The 18,199-nt window shown below is 44.9% G+C and overlaps 1 protein-coding gene, 1 long non-coding RNA gene and 1 pseudogene across 3 annotated transcripts in view; all 3 read left to right on the plus strand.

Moving 5' to 3' along the window:
* The window catches only part of LOC309373215, a 408,815-nt gene that overhangs the window by 31,244 nt on the left and 359,372 nt on the right, over positions 1–18,199 (plus strand). The window lies entirely within an intron of this gene.
* The window catches only part of GHRH (growth hormone releasing hormone), a 33,213-nt gene continuing 22,423 nt past the window's right edge, over positions 7,410–18,199 (plus strand). The window contains exon 1 of the mRNA XM_081917379.1: positions 7,410–7,544. The gene's annotated coding sequence lies outside the window, so the exon portion shown is untranslated. The remainder of the gene's footprint in view (positions 7,545–18,199) is intronic.
* LOC309372155 (PHD finger-like domain-containing protein 5A pseudogene) lies at positions 10,482–11,372 on the plus strand (annotated as a pseudogene). Its single transcript has 2 exons — positions 10,482–10,486; positions 10,723–11,372. The product of its transcript is annotated as a PHD finger-like domain-containing protein 5A pseudogene (transcript).

Raw genomic sequence — 18,199 nt, forward strand, 5'->3', positions numbered from 1 at the left:
ACCATTCCTCGTAAGATTTGGTTTTCAGACCCTCAATCATTTTGTCGCCCTCCTCCGCACACATTCCAGCTTGTCAGTATCCTTCTAAAATTGTGGCACCCAGAACTGGACACAGTATTCCAGGTGTTGTTTGACCAAGGGGGAATAGTACAGTGCTATGTTTCAAGCAATGCTGTGATTCAAATCTATGCGGTTCATTTTTGCAGCAGCTCTAACTGGGGGCAGGAGCAGGAGGACACAGAGCTACTGAGATAGTCTTCCTCCTACCCTTGAATACTTTTGCTACTGCTCTTGTGGCAAGGCCTTAGGGCAGCATACAGACCCTCATTCCTGGTGAGGTATTGCTGCTGAGGACCCATTGGCACATATCCTCATTGTGTGTACCCCCTGATGATTTCAAAGATGAGTGCCATCTAATATGAGAAGACAGCTAAGGTTAAGGCATCTAAGATCTACTGTCAATCATTAACAGATATTGTTCTTAACTGAACAGCATGAGAGCTGGAATAAGGGCGCTGTCAGAGCGTTCCTATTTTTAAGTGGGATTTAATCACATGCCAGAAAATTCAGGTTGCACAATAATAGTTGATGGGGTCATCTTGTGCAGAAACCCCCCCAAAGATGGCGGGGGGTTGATGGGAAAGTGTGGGGTAACACTTGCTTTGACACAATGTCATCTAACCTCCCTGCAAACAAATCAGAATAAGTGCTCCATAAACTGGAAGTGCCCTAGTTTGTAACAGCATCACACTGAAATGGGATTGCAAACCTATTTGTTCTTATAGGGCAGGGGTCTGCAACCTTTAAGACAAAAAGAGCCACTTGGACCCGTTTCCGAAGGGAAAAAAACTGGGAGCCGCAAAACTCATCATTATAAAAATAACTTTTTGTCACTTTTTTATTATTTCTTTGTTTGACCCCTCAGAATTACTCCTCCTCATAGAAATAAACGTTAAATCAACAAGTTACCTTTTTTGTGTGTGTTCTTCACTCCCCTTCAATGCAGTGACCAGCGTACATGCCCCCTTTCAATGTAGCGGGTGGGAAGGTGACGTCGGGATGGTGCGTGACTAACGCACGCACCGCCCCCATGCGACGTCACAGCCAGTACAGCACCCGCCACAGTGGGGAGTGTCAGAGCGCACAATGCGCCTCCTCCCCTCGCTAGTATCCGCCCCGGAGCCGCGGCAAAGGTGTAAAAGAGCCACATGCGGCTCCGGAGCCGCGGGTTGCAGACCCCTGTTATAGGGTAACTCTGCTGCTCACTGTGACACAGGAGAAACAAAGACATCTTTCCCCGCACAGCAAATTCTATGCTGGGCATTGCTACACCTGTTTAGAGGTTAGGCTGGCCTCAACTAGAGCCAGGGCCTTCTCGGCTGTGGCTCCAATCTGGTGGAACGCTCTGTCACAAGAGATTAGGGCCCTGCGGGATCTGACATCTTTCCGCAGGGCCTGCAAGACAGAGTTGTTCCACCAGGCCTTTGGTCAGGGCGCAGCCTGACTCCCTCCTCTGGCAACCTGCACAGAACTTTGCTTAATCGGTTGCCATTAATTTGATTTTAATTAATTTTATAATGAAATTTTTAGAATGTGTGATTATTTGACTGTTTAATATTTGATTGTTGTTAGCCGCCCTGAGCCCAGCTTCGGCTGGGGAGGGCGGGATATAAATAAAATTTATTATTATTATTATTATTTATCTGCTGTCTTTTGTGGATGGTACCCAAGAGCCCTGGGGAAACAATGGCAGCAGTCTCTCAAAAGAACACTGGTCCCCACCCGTCACTGATTCTGCAGGCCTGACGCCAGCAGGTGGCATCCACAGGCAGCAGCCAAGGACCCACATCTGCTGATGCTGCTGTCCTGAGTCCTCTTTTGGGGGGCTCCGATGAGCACCAAATAGCCACAACAGCACTTGTCCCACAATTTGGCAACCATTGTTGTTGTTTATTACCATCCCTTCTGCCTAAAATCCCAGGGCAGGTGACAACATTGAAACGCAACATGACAACACAATATTAAAAACAGCTTAAAGCGACTTACAGTTCTCCCGCAATGATCAACAGTGGGTCTTGCAAATCAGCCTACCTCTCCATCCCTGATTTTTTGCCATGTACTCTCTGTTCATAGTTTCCCACCATCATTTCCAGTTGCGGCTTCCTAGTTCTCTATACATGGAGGCAGTGTGATGCAGAAAATGATGCATGATTTTTCTATTTCAGACCTGTCTTCCCTTTCTGGGGATTATATATTCCTGTTAGTGTGCCATGACCGGTTGTGGAGTAGAGGAGAGTCAATCATCGGGAACTCTTTATTGACTGTGTTAAATGTATTTAATTTTAGCCACCTTTCTTAAAGGCAAAACATGCCGTCATCAGAGGTAGGATGGAACTGACTGATAAATGAGCGTAGGATCTGGGCAAAACTTCACTTCTGGGTGGATAGTGCCATTACAAGCTTTAGTCACTAGGTGGCACTGGACTTAATTGCATTTGGGTGGATACAGGTGTTTCCTGTTCCTGTTGGAAAGTGATAATAATGTTCTTGTTCCACTTGTCTTCCACAGCAATCTTCCAACTCTGCCTAGTGGAATAGTGGCTTTGTAGATTCCCATTGTAGATTCCCTCTGCTGAGTGATTCTTGAGTTGCACTAGCACAAGGGGATTTTGAAGTAATTAATCCCTGGCCAATGAGTGTAGAATGGTGATAGGATCGGATGAAGTGTGAAGCTAGGTTGTTGTGTATTTATCTTTGCAGGCTATTCATCTGCTATACCATCAACTTGTTGTACATCTCTCTCTCTCTCTCTCTCTCTCTCTCTCCCTCTCCCTCTGTGTGTGTGTGTGTGTTTAAGGTAGTGTATCTTTAGATGGGCACATTTATAAGATACTGATCCATCATCTGAGAATCTATGCAACCCCTCCCTTTCCCTAACACATATGTTGCACAATCAACAACCAAGTCTTTGCTTACCATGTTACTGTCCATTTCTTTTTTAAAGAAGAAATTGGGTGAACCAAGGAGTTATTAGATCCTCAGGACCCTTATTGGTTTTCTGTGAGCCATTACACCAGGTAATAAAAAACCCAATCTACTAACTGTGTACCTGGAGAAAACAACACCTTACAGAGAGGCTCTCTGGAACTGTATTTGAGAAACATGCTGTTTCACACAAGAACCTGCCTTGAGCAACAGAAGGAAAGAAAAAATATGCCCCCCCCCCGGTGAATGACGTTGCTTCTCAACCCAACTGCCTGTCCCTTTTCATTTCATAATTTCCCATGATCGTGCAGAAAGGCAACACAACTGTGAGTCATGGGGAGCAAAGGAGTCACAAAGAAACCCAATTCCACTCTTATTATCACTGCCTGTGCACCCAGAGTTATTACATTGCCTGCCCCTGTGATATCGGTCTGTAGCTCTGTAGCCCAGAGACAGCACACACCCAGCCAGGAACAGGTTAAAGCCCTGTCATCACCAGTTATAACAAGATCAGGTTGCAGGTGATGAAAATGGCCTCCAATTCTGACCCTGGAAAGCTGCTGCCAGATCAAGGGGACAATGCTGAGGGGTCGGGATGCCATATAAGGTGGAATCCTATGTTCTCTACTAATCACTGCAGAAAGGAGAACCTTTTGTTCAATAACATTTCTGGGCTGGATTCAACTAAATAGTTGCACTAGTAGAAATAATAAGTCCTGCTAGCGCAACAAGGTTTCCCCCCATCCTCCCCCATTTGCCGCTTAAATTGGCTGATGGGGGGAATTAGGAGAACTCCCCAAACTATGGTGGAATCTATACACGTAAAAAACACTGTGAAAATGCTTTTTAAAAAAACGTTTTGAAAAATGCATTGAATTTGGCATGACTCACTGTTGCCATCTAGTGTCACATTTGTATATTGCACTTTACAACACATTTAAAACATTTTATTTGCAGCTGTGTAGCTGAGTCCTATATGCAGGGAGAGGAAAGGAAAACTGAGAGTACTGTATTACCTTTATATTGTAAACCACTTTGTGGTCCTCAGATGAAGGGCGGTATAAAATTTTAAATAATAATTCCATAAGGCAAGCAGAAATGCCTGCACTTGACAGAACGACCATAACAGTCCAACACTGAATTCCTCATGTCTGCAGCTCCCCCCCAAGCCGTCCCGCATGTATAATTGTTGAATTTCCTCCTGCATTTCCTGGGTCTGTAAATGGAATGAAAAAGGCTACCTTAGGTGTGCATTTGAGGTGGAAATTAATATCCACTGCTCTCTGCCCACACACTAACAACATTCACAAGTATGGCCCTTCAAGTCTAAAAGTTCTTCACTGGGAAAACAACAACAACAGATAAAAATGTATTTATTAAACTGGTTAGTCACTTGTTACTCAACAGTCTCCAAGTGACTTGCAGCATATTAAAAGCATAATTATAAATACATAAGACCATAAAAACAGAACAAGCAAGCCCCATAACAGCCGCTGGAAGCTTGCCAGCACACGAATAACAAAACAGCATAATCTCTGTCTATAAAATGCTTGGGAAAAGCCTTTTGCCATGGGTGGACTTTGGTCCTCTTTGGTAATATTGCACCCTGAGTGAAGCTAAGATTTGGCACTCCCAAATGGATCTTCTCAATCATGGATGTTCTCAATTTTGTGCCCCTTCAGCTTAGCACCTTGTGTAGGGGAGCTGCTCACACTGCCCTAAATCTGACACTGCTCTATCTGGAATTGAAAAGATGTCAACAAAGGTACCAGGCTACCCTTGCTAGGGAGTGCGTTCCACAGCTGAAAAGGCCGTCTCCCTCATCACCACCCTTTGAGCATCCCTCATCGAAAGGGGATGGAGAAGGGCCTCCAAAGAAGGTCTAATGGTCCACATCAATAGATTCATAGTAGGAAAAGTGACCCAGAAGATACTGAGGTCCTGAGTGTTGAAGAGCTTTATAGTTCAAATCCAGCATTTTGAGTTGGATTCAGAAGCATAATCAGCAGCCAGTGTAGTTGAAACAGAACTGGTGCTATATTATATGATGCCTGTCATCCATTGAGTATCCACATTCTGCACTAATTGAAACTTCCAAACCATTTTCAAAGGCACCCAGTGTAAAGGGCATTGCAATAGCCCAACCCTGAGGTTTCCAAACCATAGATTACTGTATCCTCTGGCCTGCCCACTACTGGCAGTGTGGCTTTTGGGAGGTTTCCCATAAGGCAATGTGGCTAGAAAGCTCCCCCATCCCTAATGCATATATATTTTGTTGTAGTTTGGTTGCATACAGGACAGAACAACATGCCCCTTTAACATCTTCAATGTGTAAGCAGAGCAGTGTATCACTGGAATCAGCTCTCTGAGGATACTCTCACCAAGCAAAGATAACCATCAACAAATATTCACACATGCCCTGCTACACTATGAATCAATAAACAGCAGAGTTTGGCTGAAAAGCCAGCCCCTCAAGGGAAGCAAAAGTAGCCCTAATTGGCTCCAGGAGGCATGACTCAGCTCCCAAGATTGTACCGTACCTACTGCTGTCGCTGCTGCAAAAACACTGCTAAAACAGCAGAGAATGTTCAGTGTTGGGACTTGAACATAGCTTTTCTTTGCACAAGGAAGGAACTAAGAATGGGCTGGTCCTTGTGACTCTTTCTTAATCATTTTCTGGGATGCTTCCAATGTATAACTTTTGGCACTATGAGAAACATGAGTAACCAGAATGCTCTTTATGGAATGAGCAGAAAGTCTTATAAGAAAGCATCCCTGTAACATAGCCACACTACTAAATAGGAAACTAAATAGCTCAGCTGGTAGAACATGAGTCTCTTAATCTCAAGGTCACTGGTGCAAGCCCCATGTTGACCAGAAAGATTCCTGCATTACAGGGGGTTGAACTAGATAATGCTTTTGGTCTTTTCCAACTCTAAAATTCTATGATTCTACTATTACTGCTAATGATTTTTAATTGTTCAAGCTGCTTCCATTCATTATATCAGAAATACTTGTTGTAACAATGCTGTAAGGTCAATATAATTATCCCTGTATTGAAGATGGGACATTGAGGCTGAGATAGTGACATGCCTGAAGCTACAATCTTAAAAGATGCTGGATTTGATTCATACTAAGTTAAGTCACAAACACTTTAGTCCTATTGAAAACAATGGGGTCATGACCAGGGTATGCATCCAGCACAAAATCTGCTGAGTGGGGGCTATGGTTGGGGGCGGGGGGGGAGGAGACCACAGCAATCCCAGGACAGTGTGTATGGCCAGGTGAAAATGAGGCCCCAATCCCTTAATTGTTTGTTTGCTTATAGCATTTTTATCCTACCCTTGGGGGGGGGGGAAATGAAAACAAAGCTCTGCAAATTTCTTACGAATACAGTGGTACCTTGGGTTAAGTATTTAATTCGTTCCGGAGGTCCGTTCTTAACCTGAAACTGTTCTTAACCTGAAGCACCACTTTAGCTAATGGGTCCTCCTGCTGCCGCCGCGCCGCCGGAGCACAATTTCTGTTCTCATCCTGAAGCAAAATTCTTAACCTGAAGCACTATTTCTGGGTTAGCGGAGACTGTAACCTGAAGTGTAGGTAACCTGAAGCGTATGTAACCCGAGGTACCACCGTACAGTCATACTTTGGAAGCTGAACGCCTTGAGAGTTGAATGTTTTGGCTCCTGAACGCCGCAAACCTGGAAGTGAGTATTCTGGTTTGTGAACGTTCTTTGGAAGTCAAACATCTGACGTGGCTTCCACAGCTTCGGATTGCAATGCAGGAAGCTCCTGCAGCTAATCGGAAGCTGCACCTTGGTTGCTGAACGTTTTCAGAAGTTGAACAGACCTCTGGAATGGATTCCGTTTGACAACCAAGGTACGACTGTATTGATGAACGCATCCCTGCAACAATCTACAATACACCACAGAAAAGGAAAAGGGATTTGGAGGGATGAGGAAATAAAAACCCAACTCAAGCTCTTGTTAAATTAAATTCAGAGTTCTTATAATGATCAGCCAGAACTGCAAGATTTCAAGGAGAAAAGGGAGCCAAAAGTTTGTGGCCTTTCATCAGAGCTGACAGAGAGTCCCTGCATTGCCACTTCTCTCTCCTAATAGCCTGGTGGAATAGTTGATGATAGATGAGGGAGGAGCCTGATGGGTGTGCAGTTTGTTCCGCAAGCTCAGATTCACTCTTTGACACATTAAAGGTGCAGAAACCCTGTCCTCGTTTTCAACTGGCCATCCTAATTCTGATGGCTGCTTTGAGAACCCCTCATACCCCCAAAAAGGTATGAAGGGAAAAGCATTTAGAAGCTACTAGATCAAGAACAAATGTCTGGTTTTAGCACAAAGAGGACAAGACAGTGGTGCTTAAGCCAAGCTGCATTATTGCATACACCCAGGTGGAATGTACAGGCTCACGTGGCTGAGTGTGAGGCAGCTGTAATGAGAGAGTGGCCAGACTGGTTTGTACAAGTCGACAGAGATGTTCATTTCCTGGTATGGGGGCAGCTCTGATTGACACAACACAATAATGTGGGTCTTTTGATAAGGTTGGTTTCATGAAGATCAAAGGAGCACAGTACACAAAAGAGGTACAGTGTGTAAGATGCAATTTCTTATAGCTGCCAGGAGGACTGGGCTTTGTAAGGTGGAGGTACAGTGGTACCTCGGGTTAAGTATTTAATTCGTCCCAGAGGTCTGTTCTTAACCTGAAACTGTTCTTAACCTGAAGCACCACTTTAGCTAATGGGGCCTCCTGCTGCCGCCGCGCCGCTGGAGCACAATTTCTGTTCTTGTCCTGAAGCAAAGTTCATAACCTGAGGCACTATTTCTGGGTCAGCGGAGTCTGTAACCTGAAGCGTATGTAACCTGAAGCATATGTAACCTGAGGTACCACTGTAATAGTGTTGCTGTTTTTACCTTAAAACCAAAGTTGCAATATTTTGTGCTTTCCTGAACTATGCTTTATAAAATCTTCATTTAAGCTGCTTTATACTTTTTTTCCTGCCAGCCCAGAAAAAAAAGTACAAAAGCACATGTGGATTGTCACATGTCACAATCACAAAAGCGTTTACTGTATGTTACAGCTTTGAGTTTTGTGGGTTGTTGTTTTTTTTAACAACCAAGCAGGAAATAAGTTTTATGGAATAAATAAATGTCTACATGGCATGCATCTACGATACATTTTGGAAAACTGTTTATCCATTTTCTATGCTTTCAAATGTCTCTTGTGACATTGATACCAAACGCGTCACAGAGGTTTCCTGAGGTGGAGTGGCAGATTTCATCCATGTTTGGATGCTGGTCACCTTTTAAAATCAGATGGTGGACCAAAATGTGACTTTGGCATGACTTCACCTGTCGTTTGGCATAGGTTTGGCTGCTTCTTGAGATATCGGAGTCAAACTTGGCAGAAGGGTTCCCAAGGTGGGGGTCTTCATTGATGTTTGGGTACCAAGCATGGTTTTGAATCAAGATGGTGGACCCAAATGTGACTTTGGTGTTACTTTACTCAATTTTTGGTGTAGCTGGTTCTAACTCACCAATTACAGTGGTACCTCTGGTTACAAACTTAATTTGTTCCGGAGGTCCATTCTGAAGCTGAAATTGTTCTTATCCTGAGGTGCGCTTTTGTTAATGGGGCCCTCTGCTGCATGTGTGCCAGAGGTGCACGATTTCTGTTCACATCCTGGGCAAAGTTCGCACCCAGGAGCAGCTACTTCCGGGTTAGCGGAGCTCGTAACCTGAAGCGTTTGTAACCAGAAGCATTTGTAACCAGAGGTACCACTGTACACTATCAGTTTAAAAATCACAGTATTTTTTTGCTTTCTAAAAATTCCCAGGCCAAGTACTCCCCAATAATATGTTATGAAGCCACATTTCCCAATCTATGTACATGTAGGAAAATATCCACTGGTTCAATAACCATGGGTAGCAATCTGTGTGTGGACTTCAGGGTTTATTTAATTATTCCTTACTTTATTATTACAGTAAGATATCAGGAATCACAAGGCAGAGAAACCAGTAGGAGAACACTTCAATCTCCCAGGACATTCTATACAAGATCTCAAATTAGCTGTGTTATTACAAAAGAATTTCAGAAATAGACTGGAAAGAGAAGTTGCCTAATTGCAACTTATTACCAAACTTAAAACCATGGAGAGACCTGGTCTGAATAAAGACATTGGATTCTTATCTCATTATACATGATAAAGCTATTTTTTGCCATCTCACCCCTTGCTTTTTCCTGTAAGACCAATTGCAGTCGTTAACAGTCAACAGGTTTACCACACCTATCAGCCAATCACCCATTCCCGCCACCCTTCTGAGTAATACCCCTCCCCACCCTCTCACTAGATTTAAGGGTCTGGTGACTTCTGTTTCAGTGTATCTGAAGAAGTGTACATGCACATGAAAGCTCATAGCAATAACAAACTTAGTTGGTCTCTAAGGTGCTACTGGAAGTAATTTTTTTATTATTACATTTATATTTCACCTTTCCGTCCAGGAGGTCAAGTTGGCATCCACAATTCTCTTTTCCCACGTCCATTTTATCCTCACATCAACCCTTTGATACTGAGGTCTCAAATTTCAGCGGCACCCTGTGCAACACCAAAATTTGGCAACTCCCCCCATGCTCCATTCTAAATAGTAGTGGAAGCATCTCCGGCAGTGCTCTCGAGGCTCTGTGTCCCGTGCGACTGAACTGGTTGTGCTCCCCTAAATCCGCCTCTGTCTCTGAGGTAAAAAGGTAAAGGGACCCCTGACCATTGGGTCCAGTCATGGTCAACTCTGGGGTTGCAGCGCTCATCTCGCTTTATTGGCCAACGGAGCCGGCGTACAGCTTCTCTGTCATGTGGCCAGCATGACTAAGCTGCTTCTGGCGAACCAGAGCAGCGCACGGAAACGCCATTTACCTTCCCGCCAGAGCGGTACCTATTTATCTACTTGCACTTTGACATGCTTTCGAACTGCTAGGTTGGCAGGAGCAGGGACTGAGCAATGGGAGCTCACCCCATCGCGGGGATTCGAACCACCGACCTTCTGATTGGCAAGTCCTAGGCTCTGTGGTTTAACCCACAGCGCCACCCGCGTCAGTTAAGGCAAAAGACAATGACTGGGCCAAGGTCACTCAGTTTCATGGCGAAGTGGAAATTTGAATGCTGGTCTCCAAGTTGGTAGTCCAATACTCTTCCCTTTATGACAGTGGTTTCCATGTAGGGAGAAAGTGCTGTTATGATTGAATCCTGCTTGTTGTTTTCCCACAGGAATCTGGTTGGCCATGGTGAGAACAGGATGCTGGACTAGATGGGACATTGGCCTGATCCAGCAAGCTCTTCTTGTGTCCTTAACCTAATTGAACTGGTACTGTAAGTTGCAGAGGGAGGAATTCCAACACTGCAGGAAGCATCAGAAAGCCATTCCACACATTTTTTTAAAGAGGCAAACAACCTCAGCTAAACACTGCAAAGAGTAATGACAGTGGCATGAGGCGAAGGGTTTCAGGGATGGCCAAGCACCACCCATGTGGTGTAGTAGTTAAGAGCGATAGACTCGTAATCTGGGGAACCAGGTTCGCGTCTCCGCTCCTCCACATGCAGCTGCTGGGTGAACTTGGGCCAGTCTCACTTCTTTGAAGTCTCTCAGCCCCACTCACCTCACAGAGTGTTTGTTGTGAGGGAGGGAGGGAAAGGAGAATGTTAGCCGCTTTGATACTCCTTCGGGTAGTGATAAAGCGGGATATCAAATCCAAACTCTCTCTCTCTCTCACCTGTATTTGATCTGCCACAAGCGGGCGGGCGTGGCTATTGGACGACTATGTGAAAACTGTGATGGCAAGTGTGTTATTTGTGACTCTTATGTGTGGCCCTGCACACTGGTGCACATATGTGATGAGTGCAACTATGGGTCTTATCAAGGGCGCTGTGTGATATGTGGAGGTCCTGATGTCTCTGATGCATACTACTGTAAAGAATGCACCATCCAGGAGAAAGATCGAGATGGCTGTCCCAAGATTGTCAATCTGGGCAGCTCAAAAACAGATCTCTTCTATGACCGAAGGAAGTATGGCTTTAAGAAAAGGTGATCCCATCTCCACCATGGTACATTTGCTGGAGACTGCAAGGATTCTTTTTAAAACAAGGACTACCATCTTACTGGAAAGCAGCTCATTTGTTCTTAGTCCTTAAAATTTGTTGCAGAAACTGGTATGTAAAACTAAATTTGGAGGTTGCTGTCTTCCCTGCCATTCCTCAGTGGTCCCTAATGTTTTCAAGGGAGTTGACCATTTTTATTGCATCTGTGTCTCAGAGGAAGGAGATTTACATTTCAGCCCCTGTGACTTCCAATCTACCCCTTTATAGATAAGCAACCTAAATTTCTGTCAGTGTGGTGTAGTGGTTAAGAGCGGTGGACTTGTAATCTGGTGAACTGGGTTCGCTTCCCTGCTCCTCCACATGCAGCTGCTGGGTGACCTTGGGGCAGTCACACTTCTCTGAAGTCTCTCAGCCCCACTCACCTCACAGAGTGTTTGTTGTGGGGGAGGAAGGGAAAGGAGAATGTTAGCTGCTTTGAGACTCCTTAGGGTAGTGATAAAGCGGGATATCAAATCCAAACTCTTCTGTTGACTGAATCCTTTCACTTTGTGTTATGACCGTGCCTATATTTTCTCTGAAGTAAGCCAAGCCACAGCATCTTTGTGAATTATGCATCAATAAAGTTTTATAGTAGTCTTCTTAAAAAACAAACAAAAAACAAAACACTAAACACTGCAAATCCAATATGGACAATTGCGCTTTTTTACTTGCCCACATGAAGAGGCTCATTTCACTCTTGACAGCAGCTGTGTTCTCTGAGCATGTTACTAAGGGGTGTGTGCTGGTGCATAAATCAAATGTAAAACTGCCCTGGACCAGCCAGGGGAGTGGGTGACCTCAAGCCACCCCTGCTCATCAGGGCTATAAATCCACTCCAGGATGAGAGATGCCTCGCTTCAGGTGTTTTCGAGGTGAAGGTTCTCAAGGTGAGACGTTTCCTTCGGTCTCTTGGCAAAGAGTCAGGACATATTTCTTCCAGTTTGACTAATCCTTCATCTCACAAGGATGTCTGTGGCCAAGATCAAGACAGGTGACACTCAGGATAAAGGAGGGGGAGCTGGGGGAGTGAGGAAACATTGGTGGGTGATAATGCTTTCATGCTCCGCAGCCTGTACACAAGTGGTGAACAGTAGAAGTTGGAATGCGATCTTGTAAACACTGCAAAGACTGAACAAAGGAAGATAATATTCTACTCTCCCAGCATACCAGGTCTGACACAACAAGGTTTATGAAGGAGTACACAGGTGAAATGGATTTTATATTTATAAGTGAGGAGGAAATAATGGCTTGCTGTAAAAATGGACAACAACAAGTAAAGGATGAAATGCATATTAAAGAAGTGATGATGTGGCTACAGGAGAAATTGATGAACACATGTTTGAAACAGGAGCAGGAAATCTCATTTTTAAAAAAGAAATTGTATTAAATTAAAGTAATTTAGTTTGATTTGTAACAATCTGGAAAACTAATAAAAATAATTTGAAAAAAAAGATAGTGATTACATATTAAAACAGTTACATTGGTGATAATAATAATATTTTGCATTTATATAGCACGGGGTTGAGAAGCCAGTGACCATCTAGAGATTGACTACGAATTCCATCATCCCCTGTCATTGGCCAAGCTGGCTATGGTTGATGGGAGATGTAGTCCAATAGCCTCTGATGAGCCAAAGTTCCCCCACCCTGATATAGCACCTGGGTCCAAGTGGTGGAATGACTTTTATGTGAATGGGATATTTCCCCCTGAAGTCTACATGCTGTGTCTGGAGGGGGGTTTTAAAAAAAGAAGTGACAGGGGAGGGGGATTTTGAGAAGGGGGGTAGCGTCCCACAGTTTGCCAGAACTTGTGTTTCACCTGTCTAGAAGTCTTTGACAATTCTGGCCCCCAATTCTCTAAGGGTGGAATGATTCAACGAGGGAGGAGGAACACATTTGGCATGCCAACCTTTCTCTTGTTCCTGCCAGGTTGGGCAAGAAGACAGGAAGGCTATTTAAGTTGGGCAGAAGTAAAGCCTATAGGTGATGTGAAGGACACACGCCTTAGAAAAAGGGCAGAGCAACAGCATCAGATTTTCATTCTTGCGATCTCTGGGCCATCTAGCCTGACACAGAGTGTTGTGCAAAATGCCCAGCACGTCATTCTCAAGCGAGTGAACGAGATCTAGGACAGTTAAGGAGACATGGGCATAATTACTGGAAGGAATAAGAGTGGCGGCTTTCTAAAAAGAGCTTGGCACATATTGTCTCCCTCTCTCCCCAGGGTGCATGTGGCGTGCTGTATTGTCTTTCAGACTGGCTGGTTATGTGAAAGCTCCTATACCATCAACATCCTTTGCATGGGATATTGGACAAGGGTTTAGATAGAAGATTCAGATTCCAGTGGTACTTCATATATTCTCTGCAGAAAACTCCATGGACTTAAGACCTGTAAGAGTGGCTAAGGATTTCTGTGAATTCTCAACATCCTCTATAAACGAGAATCCCCAGAATTATTTCATGAAAGCTGTGTCAATTAAAATAGTATAGGAACCGCAAAGGCTTTAGTGTAGGTGTGTCCATAATGCCAAGAATTAGGTCAGGGATGGGGAACCTGTGGCTGGCTCTTCAGATTTTTTTTTGGATTAGAAAGTAGGCTTAAAAGAAAGAGCTTAGCCTTGCTACCACCTTCCCAAATCTCCCTCCTGACACAGCAAGCAAGCTTCAGAAAAAGCTTCCAATCCTGCAAAGAGCACTCAGCTACTTAGACCCAAGTGCTGTATCAAGGATGTGAAACTTTTAAACCTCCAGATATTCATAGAACCATAGAGTTGGATGGGATTCTGGGGTCATGGACTACATCTCCCATCAGCCCCAGGCAGGGCGGTCAGTAGTCAGGGATGAAGGGGATTATAGTCCAACATTATCTACAGGAGGTGTGAGGAACCATTAGACACTCCAGATGTTGCTGAACCACAATTCCCATCAATCCTGGCCATTGACTCTGCTTGCTAGAACTGGTTGGAGTTCAGCAAAATCTGGAGGGCCAAAGGTTTCCCAGGTCTCATCTAGAGGGCCCCAGGTTCCCTGAACCAGGTATTTTATGTAAAGATTATCACCAGATCTTAGATTTTAGAGATTATTAGATTAAGCAGCCAATTGCTTTTGTTAAATATACAGTGGTACCTCAGGTTAACTGCTGGAAAACTCAGCAGTGGCCAGAGGATTGGAGAAGATCAGTCTACATCCCAATCCCAAAGAAGGGCAGTGCCAAAGAATGCTCCAACTACCGCACAATTGCACTCATTTCACACGCTAGCAAGGTTATGCTTAAAATTCTACAAGGAAGGCTCAAGCAGTATGTGGACCAAGAACTCCCAGAAGTGCAAGCTGGATTTAGAAGAGGCAGAGGAACCAGAGACCAAATTGCAAACATGCGCTGGATTATGGAGAAAGCTAGAGAGTTCCAGAAAGACATCTACTTCTGCTTCATTGACTATGCAAAAGCCTTTGACTGTGTCGACCACAGCAAACTATGGCAAGTTCTTAAAGAAATGGGAGTGCCTGATCACCTCATCTGTCTCCTGAGAAATCTCTATGTGGGACAAGAAGCTATAGTTAGAACTGGATATGGAACAACTGATTGGTTCAAAATTGGGAAAGGAGTATGACAAGGCTGTATATTGTCTCCCTGCTTATTTAACTTATATGCAGAATTCATCATGCGAAAGGCTGGGCTGGATGAATCCGAAGCCGGAATTAAGATTGCCAGAAGAAATATCAACAACCTCAGATATGCAGATGACACAACCTTGATGGCAGAAAGTGAGGAGGAATTAAAGAACCTTTTATTGAGGGTGAAAGAGGAGAGCGCAAAATATGGTCTGAAGCTCAACATCAAAAAAACGAAGATCATGGCCACTGGTCTCATCACCTCCTGGCAAATAGAAGGAGAAGAAATGGAGGCAGTGAGAGATTTTACTTTCTTGGGCTCCATGATCACTGCAGATGGTGACAGCAGCCACGAAATTAAGAGACGCCTGCTTCTTGGGAGGAAAGCAATGACAAACCTAGACAGCATCTTAAAAAGTAGAGACGTCACCTTGCCAACAACGGTCCGTATAATAAAAGCTATGGTTTTCCCAGTAGTGATGTATGGAAGTGAGAGCTGGACCATAAAGAAGGCAGATCGCCGAAGAATTGATGCTTTTGAATTATGGTGCTGGAGGAGACTCTTGAGAGTCCCATGGACTGCAAGAAGAACAAACCGATCCATTCTGAAGGAAATCAGCCCTGAGTGCTCACTGGAAGGACAGATCGTGAAGATGAGGCTCCAATACTTTGGCCACCTCATGAGAAGAGAAGACTCCCTGGAAAAGACCCTGATGTTGGGAAAGATGGAGGGTACAAGGAGAAGGGGACGACAGAGGACGAGAGGTTGGATAGTGTCTTCGAAGCTACAAACATGAGTCTGACCAAACTGCGGGAGGCAGTGGAAGACAGAAGTGCCTGGCGTGCTCTGGTCCGTGGGGTCACGAAGAGTCGGACACGACTAAACGACTAAACAACAACAACCTCAGGTTAAGTACTTAATTCGTTCCGGAGGTCCGTACTTAACCTGAAACTGTTCTTAACCTGAAGCACCACTTTAGCTAATGGGGCCTCCCGCTGCTGCCGTGCCACGATTTCTGTTCTCATCCTGAAGCAAAGTTCTTAACCTGAAGCACTATTTCTGGGTTAATGGAGGCTGTAACCTGAAGTGTATGTAACCTGAAGCATATATATATATGTATAACTGTATAACTGTATACACTGTATAACTAAATAAAATAGGTGCAATCGCTTAGATTTCTCAGGTTGGAGAGTTTCTTTGTGGGTGTGAGACGTGCACTGCCTTCCTGATTGCTTAGGGCCACACATGTGACCAGACCAGGAATCACCACCCTTGCTCTAGTTTGGTTTTGCGTTCCCTCAGCCATGTTTTCTCCCCAACAACATGATCTGGTTGGGGATACCCAAGGAAGGAGAAATCATAGATGGGTGTGTGTGTGTGTGTGACACAGAAGCAACAGCCCATGGAAACAGTGGCTGTGAAAAGTGCCACTGTTTGAGGGACTAATCCCTCTTGCTCTGCCAGCTTCCTCCTCCTCATTCTCAAAGTTTGCCCATGTACAACACAGCTGGGAAGAAGATGGGGACAAAACTATAATTCCTTGGCTCTGCCTATCACTAGCTCTGGTCTCACCTACAGTTGCCTCTGGCACTGGCTTTCTACCCTACCAATCCCTATGGGCACCAGTCTCCAGTGTCTGGAGGGCCACCCCTGCCTTAAAATACACAGCTAAGAGGCTAGGTGCAATTGTACTTAAATAATTGTTTTCCATTTTAATGCTGACTATATCCAACAGCAAGTCTTTGAACCTTGCCTCCCTGTCCCAAGCTTAGGTAAAGGGACCCCTGACCATTAGGTCCAGTCGTGGCCGACTCTGGGGTTATGGCGCTCATCTCGCTTTATTGGCCGAGGGAGCCGGTGTACAGTTTCCGGGTCATGTGGCCAGCATGACTAAGCCGCTTCTGGTGCACAGAAATGCCGTTTACCTTCCCGCCGGAGTGGTACCTATTTATCTACTTGCACTTTGACGTGCTTTCGAACTGCTAGGTTGGCAGGAGCAGGGACCGAGCAATGGGAGCTCACCCCGTCGCAGGGATTCGAACCACCAACCTTCTGATTGGCAAGTCCTAGGCTCTGTGGTTTAACCCACAGCGCCACCTGCATCCCAACCTTACCTGAAACAACACCTCTGGAAATAAAGAAGTGTGGCCCTTTCAGGTCCCAGGGAAGGCCTGTAGCTCAGTGGTAGAGCATCGACTTTGCATGAAGAAGTTCCCAGGTTCAAGTCCCACCATCTCCAGGTGGGGCTTTGAGGGGACCCTGTCCGACACCCTGCCAGGAGAGCTGCTGCCAGTCAAAATATTGAGCTACATAGATCAGTGTTGTGGCTCAGTATAAGGCATCTTCTGTGTTCCCATGTTCCTAAACGACTCGTTGGGGTTATGTCCTGCTTTGCTTTCAGAGAGCATCCAGACAGCTGCTCAGGGACCTTGGGAAGGGGTGTGGTATATAAATCAAATGAATGAATGAATGAATGAATGGACACTCCCAATCCCTTGCATTTGAACGTATATATGCCTGTGCCAACAGGGCATTCTCATTTCATGTACATTTTCAGCACTGGCATGTTGTTTCGAAAGAACCTGCTGAGAGGCAGCTTGAAGCCATCCATTTCTGATACTGAGTCGAGAAGAAATCAAGGCAGGCACCTGTCTGCTTCAAAGCAGCCCAGAGGCGTCTTCCGTTCCTCTTCCACACTGCATCCGAGTGAGTGCATTGGAATGAAAGTAAATGAGGTCTGAATAAGATTAATAGGGATTTAAATGAACTGTGCCCACCAGGATTTTTTTGGTCATGAGCTACTTATTACTGGGCCTCAGGGGATTGTTCCACCAGCGCAGGAGTCCCACAAAGGCACATTGTTAACATAATCACTTTCACTCGAAGGGACAATAAATGTAGCTAGGTCATAATGAAGAGCTGCTGATTTGTGGCGATGTGTTGCAAAGGGAGGGTGGGGAAGGAGGAAAAAAGAGGAGGGGAAAGCCCACCCCCACCCTACAATATGCAAATGTGTTTTCTGTTAACACAACACAACCTACCTGCATATTACTGAGAGGGAGAAAATGGGAGTCCTGGAGAGAGAATTCGCTGCAGGAATCTGGGGCGTTATCCTCTGGGAACCTCCAAAGTAGGCCTGGCGAAAATGAGTTGGAAGGAACGCAGCAGCACAACTGGGCTCAAGCAGCCTTTTAATTATTGCTCCCTCTGGGAGAAGAATCATCCCATGAGAAAGAACTTAAATTAGGCTGCAATCCCAGATCCACTTACCTGAGAGTGAGCCCCGTTGAACTTAATGGGACTTACTTCTGAGCAGGCATGTATAGTCTTAATATTCTCTTCCAAGATGGGAGGACGGGAGTTAGGTGCAACATGAAGATGGTAAATTCCAGCCCTCCAGCGTATTAGTGTTGGGGATTAAACTGAACCTCAGGCTCTTACCCAATACATTTTATGAC

This window comes from Podarcis melisellensis (genome assembly GCF_964234715.1).
Source record: "Podarcis melisellensis genome assembly, chromosome: 6".
Taxonomy (NCBI): domain Eukaryota; kingdom Metazoa; phylum Chordata; class Lepidosauria; order Squamata; family Lacertidae; genus Podarcis; species Podarcis melisellensis.